Source organism: Haliaeetus leucocephalus, unplaced genomic scaffold (genome assembly GCF_000737465.1).
Source record: "Haliaeetus leucocephalus isolate CR32 unplaced genomic scaffold, Haliaeetus_leucocephalus-4.0 Scaffold3, whole genome shotgun sequence".
NCBI classification, from domain to species: Eukaryota; Metazoa; Chordata; class Aves; order Accipitriformes; family Accipitridae; genus Haliaeetus; species Haliaeetus leucocephalus.
This window is the reverse complement of record NW_010972439.1, coordinates 3,856,225-3,864,911: the sequence shown is the minus strand read 5'-3', so window position 1 is coordinate 3,864,911 and position 8,687 is coordinate 3,856,225.

Sequence of the window (8,687 nt, the reverse complement as noted above, 5' to 3'; positions counted from 1 at the left end):
CGGCGGTCCGCGCTTGTCCCGCGGGGGGGGGGGGGGGGGGGGGCGGCTGAGCCAGGGGTTGAAGTCATCCTGGTGCAGGCTGTGCCCTCACAGATGTGGTGCCATCCCCTCAGGCAACAGGCTCCATTAACAGCCTTGGACATGGTGAGAAGATGAGCCAGGTGAAGGCTACAACTACCTCATCAACTTTGATTTGCAGCAAAATCTGCCACCTCCTCTGATGCCTCAGAAAGCATTAATTTTTCAACAGCTCCGAGCCTTTGCTCATTGCTCCTCTCTTCAGCCACTGCAAAAGCTGCTGGTTTGCAGGTCTTTGATGTGATTCCCTAGCCTGTTACACCCAGCAGCATCTCAGAGCAGAGGAGTAAGGAAATATTTAGGAGGTATATTTAGGAGCTCCCATGGCAAAGGACACTTTCTCCCTGCTCTTTCCAGGATGTTCTACCCTCACCTCATCTTAATAAAGGACAGAAAAATTGAGAGTATGCAAATAAGATAAAAACCATGCAGCACAGTGTCCTATGGCCTTCCACCCACATCCACAAATGACAGTGCATGTGCATGGAAACATAATGTATTCCCAGTACTCTTAATTCCCCTGCAAATCTTGTAGTATGTGGTGGGATTTGCCCTTGCAGCTCGGACTCCTAGATCTGTTTACTAGACTTCTCAATACCTAAAAGAAAATTAAGCTTAGGTTTTCTCAGACTTAGTACTACAAAGATCATGGAAACAAGTCTTTAAAATGTTTTTTCTAAGCACATTACTTTATTTCTCTTTATTTAGCTACAAGTGGTAGCAGCCTGAGCAGCCTCACCCTATAGGTGTGTGGAGGCCCCAAGTCCGTCTAGCATCTTCTCCTGGGTAGACCCTTCGAGACCCATGTGGCTGCTCTGTTTCCGTTTGCACCTGACTGGACTCCTGGGTTCATCTCACTTTGTTGGGGCTGTTGCTGGAGCCTGTGACTGACCCCTGGGTCTGCTTGCTGGCTAGGGTCCTGGGGGATGGTGCCCCATTGCTGAGGGCATGGCCTCCTCCAGGGTCACCTCAGCTCCTGGCTTGGCTCCCTGCCTGGAGCAGTCCCACTCGTGATGGTCTTTCTTGTTACTGGTTTTATTGATACCCAGGCCTCTGTGGCTCTCTAGTGGAGTAGTATCAGAAGAGCTCATGTACAAGAGCAGGTGTGGAAAAACAAAATCAAGTAAGGTCTAAGCAGCAATGCTAGCACCTGCATAAGAATTGCTTAGAGGGTCAAAGTTTTCTTCAATGATGTGTATCTTCAAATGAAAAAAGAAATAATTCTGCAAGACAGCTGTGTGTCTGCAGCAGCTTATTGGAATAGTAACCCTATATGGTCTGGGCCAGTTTTTGTGAGTCTTTGAAAGACAGAATATTTACATATGAATATAAGAATATAATAGTTTTTGGATTCTAATCAACTTAGTATGTATGTAGCACTTGGTCAATATCAGGAAAATTACTCCATTTTGTTTCTCAAGCCTCTTGCTATCAAAATAGCTTTGGCTGTTCTTGCAAGAAATGAAGCAGTAAGAAAAAACCCACAGAGATTGTATTCTGATTATGAAAGTTTTCTGCCTTAGTTAAAGGACAGTTGGATTCAGAGGAAGACATGGTATCAAAACCATGGACTAAGACAAGTATCTCCAGGAATTTGCAGTAAAATAAGGGAATTGTTAGGAAAAACTCAGAAATGTATTTGCTGGAGTAGGTAGTTGTTTGTAATAGGTTGATAGGTAATTGTCATGGTAGCCAGTTAGCATATTTATAAGGCTAGAGGAGGCCACTGATGCTGGCTGCCTGTGCAAGACTGGCCATAAACTTCACCAGCCTTATCCCGTGGGGAGTTAGGCGCCTAAAGACTTTGAATGGGAAATTACTGTGCTGATTGTGTCACCCTTTAGCATCCCACTGTCTTTTTCCTAATAAAAAAAGATATGAAGGATATGATTGCATAATTTTTTTTGAAACTGGGAAATAAGTCTTTTTTGATTACAATACGTGGATTGCAACTGTGTTGGGGCTTTTGCGAAGTCATTTGTAACCTTATTCCAGTTTGTACTATGAACATGCAAAGCTGTATTGGCTATGCTTGCAGTGCTTATATCCCAAAAGCAGAAGTCTTTTTTGAAAGTTTTCAAATTCTGAGTCTGAGTGTTCCCAAAGTAAACAGGAACTTGATTGTAAGTTTATGGTTATTGTTTTCTTCTTCAGCAGCAGTAAGCAAAGATAATGGTAACAACTGGCTGCTGTGCTGGGTCAAGTTACTAATCTGTTAATATAATCTCAGCAGCGATTTCTCTACCCTGAGCCTATAGCATGGACAGAGCAAGAAGGGGACAAAAGTGGAGGGTGTTCATGGTTGCAGTGTTTGTCTTCCCATGTAACTGTTTGTATTGGGTTTGTGTGGAGGGGTTTTGGTAGTGGGGGTGGGCCTACAGGGGTGGCTCCTGTAAGATGCTGCTAGAAGCTTCCCTGGCTCCAAGTCAGACCTGCCTCTGGCCCAGGCCGAGCCCATCAGCGATGGTGTTAGTGCCTCTGGGGTAACATATTTAAGAAGGGAAAACCTGCAGCGGGCGTGGAGTGGAATGTGAGAGGAACCTGTCTGCAGATACCAAGGTCAGTGAAGGAGGAGGAGGAGGGATGCCCCTGCAGCCTGTGGTGAGATGGCAGGCTGTTCCCCGGCCCATGGAGGGGAGTAGATGCCCACCTGCAGCCTGTGGAGGACCCTGTGCCAGAGCAGGTGAATGCCCCTAAAGAAGGCTGTGACTCCATGGGAAAGCCTGTGCTGGAGCAGTCTCTCCTTGTTGCTGGCTGGGCTTAAAGCATGACAACTGTTATGCAAGCTGAGACCTTGCTTTCTGGGAAGTGGCTGGGCATCTGCCTGTTAATGGGAAGTAGTGAATAAATTCCTTGTTCTGCTTTGCTTGCGTGTGTAACTTTTGCTTCACCTATTAAACTCTCTTTATTTTGATCCATGAGTCTTCCCACCTTCCTTTCATTTTCTTCCTGTCCCATGAGAGAAGGGAGTGAATAAGCAGCTGTGCAGGTGCTTGGCTGCCAGCTGGGGCAACTCACCAGTGATGAATAAGAGGAGACTGATGTTTACATTTGGGTTTCGGGTTTTTTTAAGACTTTGGTGTTCTTCAATGAACAAATTTGCTGTAATTAATGCAATTTGGAAAGCAAACCACAAAAACTAATGTTCAGTTCTTGACTAGCTTCATATTGCTAACATAAATTTCTAGAGGTCCTGTCTCAGGCAGAATTTAGTCAGCAGAAAGGTTCCTAAATTTACAACTTCTCCCTCTTCTTGGGCTGTACCATGTTTGCTGTGTGTCTCTCGGAGGTACTTAACAGAGACTTTTCACACCTGCTTGGCAAAGTTAAATATTGTTGGTTTGGGGTTTTTCCTTCTTCCTCTTGCATATGTTGGAAACTGCTGATCCACTCTGACAAAACTGGAATCTTATTTCCATAATAACAAAGGAATACTGTATAGGAAATAACTGGTAAATTTGACATAAACTTTAAGTAGTAAATTATGGCTACAATAACAGAGAAGTTTTTCACAGCTAAGGTGACTGAGACTGGGATGTGTAAGCAATTCAATAGATATATTTTTATCAATGCTTTCTTTAATGTACTTTGTTTCATTTTTTGTGAGAATAAGTGTTCTGTTGCTTTAAAGATTCTTTTTTTTCTCTGCAGATTGACTGGAAGTAAAATATAAGTATTCTGTGTCCATCCTGCCTTGTTGTGGGGATAAGTAGGAGAAGGCTTGTGGTAGTTTTGCTCTCATTTTTGCTCTCACTTTTAACTCTTTTCTCTCTCTTTTTTTTTTTTTTTGAAGAGGACATTAGTCCTCTTAGAAGACATTTCCTTAATGAAAATTGAGTGAAACTCTAACTGTAAAATCTCAGCTTGTGTTTTTTATGAAAAGTCTGATTTGACAAAACATCAGTTTTTCAACAATAAAAAAAGTATTTTAATATTCAATTCCTTCTATGTCATCTCTTTCCACCAAGCCCTTTCAGTTTTTCTGGATGTATGGAGAGCTTGATTTTTTTTGTTTTACTTTTCACTTAGCATCATTGAAGGATTAGCTATGATGCCATTGGGCCAAAATTTCTATGAAGTGGTGAAAACAACACTGAATTGAACTGCAGCAGCAGTACAGGATAGGAGCTTCGAAGGTAAGGATTTTGCTTCAGATTCTTTTAAGCATGCTGGGAATATGTCATAGCAGTAAGTGCCTGAGCTTCTGCTAAATTCCTAATGTAAAAGGTCTACGAATTTAACTATATTGCTGTAGTGACAAGCCATTTCTTTATTGATCTGGCTTTTAAATCTAATAACTAAATTTCATCAGACTCTGGCAACTATTTGATAAATGAAGCATGTTGGTCTCTAATATATTGTGTTTAGAACAATCTTTCAGTGGTGAATTTGAGAGAAACTAAATCACTACAAAAGACAACTTCTTCCATTTGATAGAAGGATAGCCTCTCGTTTTGGATGTGCATGTTAAGCATTATGGCTGTTTTACTTTTAAGCTTCATTCTTCTGTTATCATAAATTCTGTGCTCAGCTGAAGGGCTACATTTGCTTGTCTGCTGCTTGAGTATGGGAGATGAGTTTAATTGGAGAAGGTAGGCTGGCCCCAGGACAACTCTTCAAGAAAAGGTCAGGAACAAGTTTCATTGGCAAACTGTCTAATGGCACATGATTAGATTCATAGGTGCAGCTGTCTGCTCTGCATGGAAGGTCAGGCCAAGAATTACATGTGGTCTAAATCCCACTTCACCTGTCAAAATGAAGACTGAAGTGGTACAAAGGTGATATGCTGGAGCCCTTGCATGGAGGGTAAACTTGAATTCCCTGGGTCTCCTGGTATTCACCTGGTGCTCTCCCTCTCAGCAGTGATTTATATCAAGCCCATACACACACATTTGCATGACTATGGGCAGAATTAGATGCATGATTCAAAATGGCAACCTGCTGGGTCTGCTGGCAATCAGTGTGCAGGGGCATGTCACCATTGTTGTATCAGCTGTTGGAGTACCATCAGATTAACTGACCTTGCCATACTGCTGATACAATCATGGATTTTATCCTAATAAAATTGGTGTTCAGGTGTATGCCTTTTGCTTTTTTTTCTTTTTCAAAAAGCTGGGAACGTGGTACTTGCATCTCATCAAGTATGAATCATGAAGAAACAACATCAACAAAAAGCAGGAATGATGTAAACAGAAGGTTTTCTTTCTTTCAGGTTTTCAGTATAAACTTTCTCTCATGGCTGTTTTGTGGAATCCGCTTGCTGTGATAGCAGAACTTGAATCCAGGTTTAGTTTTGATGATCTTCATGTTGAGAAGCTGCTAAGTTATACAGCACAATTAACAAAGGTAAATAACTTGAAAATTTCAGTGTCCCTTTACTTCATCTTTGTTTTTATTGAAGTCTAATTCCCACAGAGAGTTGCTGTGACTCAGTAATGCTTCTTATGGATGCATGCTATCGGATCAATCTTCTCATGTACAGCAAGACCAGTGCATCTGACATATTTTGGATTTTTCTTGTAGGAGTCATATGCCTGTTAGTGTGTGCAGGAGATCTTGAAACAGAAGCCTACTATGGAGAGCAGAATTACAATGTAATTCTATGTGTTTATATAAATGTAGTTTCCAATCTTATCTAGGGCACTCTGAGACTAATATTTCTTTTAATGTTTTTGAACTTTTCTTAGAGTTTCAAGTTCCCCATTTGGCTTATCACTTAATGCAAATTTAAGCAGTTTGTATGAAGATATGGCTATAAATTCTGTACTTACTCAGAATGATTTGGTTTGTTGAAGCAGTCCAAATCTTCCTGTACAGTGGAGTTATTCCTTTAGCAGTTGGTCACTAATATAGTAGGAATCTATTTTGTTGCAACTTTGGAAATGCCTTCAATTCCTGTTTCAGGACAAGTGCAACTACAAGCTTGTGAAGATTGACTGTGCTTTAATTTCAGGTATTGTGATTCACAGCACTTGTTTTAAAAGAAAATCAAGACAATGATTCTGGGTGATTTATGCAAAATAAAGTGGTTTAAGAGCTCTGTTTGTGACTTTCAGACTTGGAATATGTTTATTATATACATTATTATATGGTGTGATAGACTCGGATTGTGTGATGCTCAGCACCATGATACTCAGGAATTAGTCAGCAATATAATCATAAGGTCCACACAGATCTGGATTAAAATAATAAAAAGGGAAAAGGGACAAGATATCTTTCTGTGAAACCTTTTAGTTGGAGACCTGTAATACTATAGTGTGGGTATATGTAGGAAGAACACTAGTAGTTGTAATTAGGTATGTGAAAAACACTTTGGTCCTTTTGGGGACATTGATAGTCTTAAATTACTTGGTATTTGCATATGACTTCACAATAAAGAATATATTAAAGGTACAAGTTTTGTCCAAGATGCCACTGAAACCGTGCAATTTTGTCCTTGATTTCTAGGTCAGATGTCTTCAGATTACAAATAACCTCGTTTGAAAATCACTGTTGGAAATTAACACAGACTCCGACACGAGTTTTGTGTATTTTAGTACTTTGTGTCATTACTAGGAGTAAAGGTTGTATAGGTCACATTACAGCATCAATGATAACAGTGAAACCCACTTTCCTTGTGTTACCTTGTATGACACATGTATGCTTCTTGCCTTTAATGGCTTTATAGCTTATTACTCTGGGAATTTAGTGAGCAGTTCCCTTGTTGATACACAAAAAAAATGGTATAATCCAACGTACCCTTTAGCTGTATCAGCTAACTAAACTGTAAAATCTGTTTCAGCCTCTAAAAATGACCAAAGACTGAGTGCACAGCAGGAAGCAGATATCATGAGAAAACAAGTACTCTTTCAACATAATTTTCCAAAGGTGCACTTTTAGGACATTTAATATTAAGTTAGCTGATTGTTTATCTTCTGGGTTAAGGTCATTGGACCAAAAGGTGTAATTTTTGTCTTGTGGGTTTTGTTTTACAGCATGTGGCTGCATGGAGTCAGTACTGCTAGTTGTATTACCAAATCCCGATTTACTTGTGCAACCAAGCCTGCAAGGTACCTCTGAAACTTCAGGATAGTTTCTGTAGCCTTCTTTGTAGGATGGGTTGATTTGAAGCATGCTACCCAATTTTGCCTGTATACCACTACACCTTCCTTCGTGATGGTGGAGTTATACTGATTTACTACAGCTGGGCATCTGCCCTGTCAGTTTATGTGGTAAAATGCTCATCTCCATCCAGATGAAGGAGTATAGAGGAATAGTGGCATGTGAGAGAACCCAAATGGAATTACTGCCTTGGGGTATGGGACTCATTACAGGAACCAGGAAAAGAGATTTTGAGGATTGCACAAGACTTTTAGTATGGGATGTTTGGAAGAGGAACCAAAGGCAAGAGGAAGTGATCTAGGTGGTTTAGGGAGCAACAAGTATGGGAAAACAGAAATAAGGTGGTGAAAGGGCCTGCTTGCATATAAACAGGCTTCTTGGTCAACATGCTTGCCTGGCTATGCCCTGCACGTGACCATTGCAGGCTGTCCTGCCTTCTCTCTAAGCTCCATTTCTAACTCTTTTCCGGAGTGAGAACTCTCAATTCTGTGTGTATGGGGGTCTGCATGCAGCAACTGGGGTCAGACCATGGGACATATAGGGGCCCACAGCAACGACTGGAATGACTGGAGTGAGTGAAATCAAGTGCCAGCAAATGGGGTGGGCCTGTGTGTCCATGGTGCCAGAAACTAGAGTGAGTGAGGGTGGGCATAATCAGTGTGTGATTGCTAGTGAATATCAGACTGGGATAGCTGAAGGATGGGTGAGATGGCCTGGGAGGTGTGCACTTCTCTGAAAGTGAGGAGGAGTCAGCTATTAGAGGAACCAGGAGGTCTGGGTCAATGCCAGACAGACCACAGGGTTTAGGAGTTGACTGAGAGACCTGTTTGTATATCTCCTATGTCTGAGTCACTGAGGAGAGCTTAGGGACCAGGACCAGCTGCCAGACAGACTGAGTGTCAAAGAGCAGTTATTGCGGGGATCCACTTAAGGTGTGAACAAGCATATCTGTATGAGAAGCTGGAGCAGGGCTGCAGCCTTGAGGGCTTGTATGCTCAGGTGCCAGCAACTGGGGAGGGGGACTGGGATCCAGGGGCAGCTGCTGGGCAAACTGGGTGTCTGGGCCCAGCTGCTAGGGGGAAGCTGCACTGTGTGTATGTATATATAGATGTATGTATGTATGCCCTCCAACAGATCTTTATCCTGACCAACCAGGGAGGTGAACAGGATGAGGCCATTGGTGCTGTTTGTGTTTGTGCAAGTGCTAAGTGTGTTAGTCTGTGGTGATCCATGTGGCTGGCCATGTGACATTACTGTGTATGTGTTGGCTTGTGTGCCTTGCTGGCACTGGTTGGACCTGGGGGCATGGAGCTACAGCAGCCTCACCTCTGTAGGGCTGCTGGATGTGGTGACTCCCTAACATGACCTAGTAATGTTTCTGTGGTTGTCTTTTATTTGAGAAGGGCGAGATTAGTTTTGCTTGGGAGCTTAAGGAATTAGGCCACCTTCTGTGTTTCAGAAGAATTTGCTGGCTAAATCAACAGTTATATATGGAAGGAGTCTAAGTT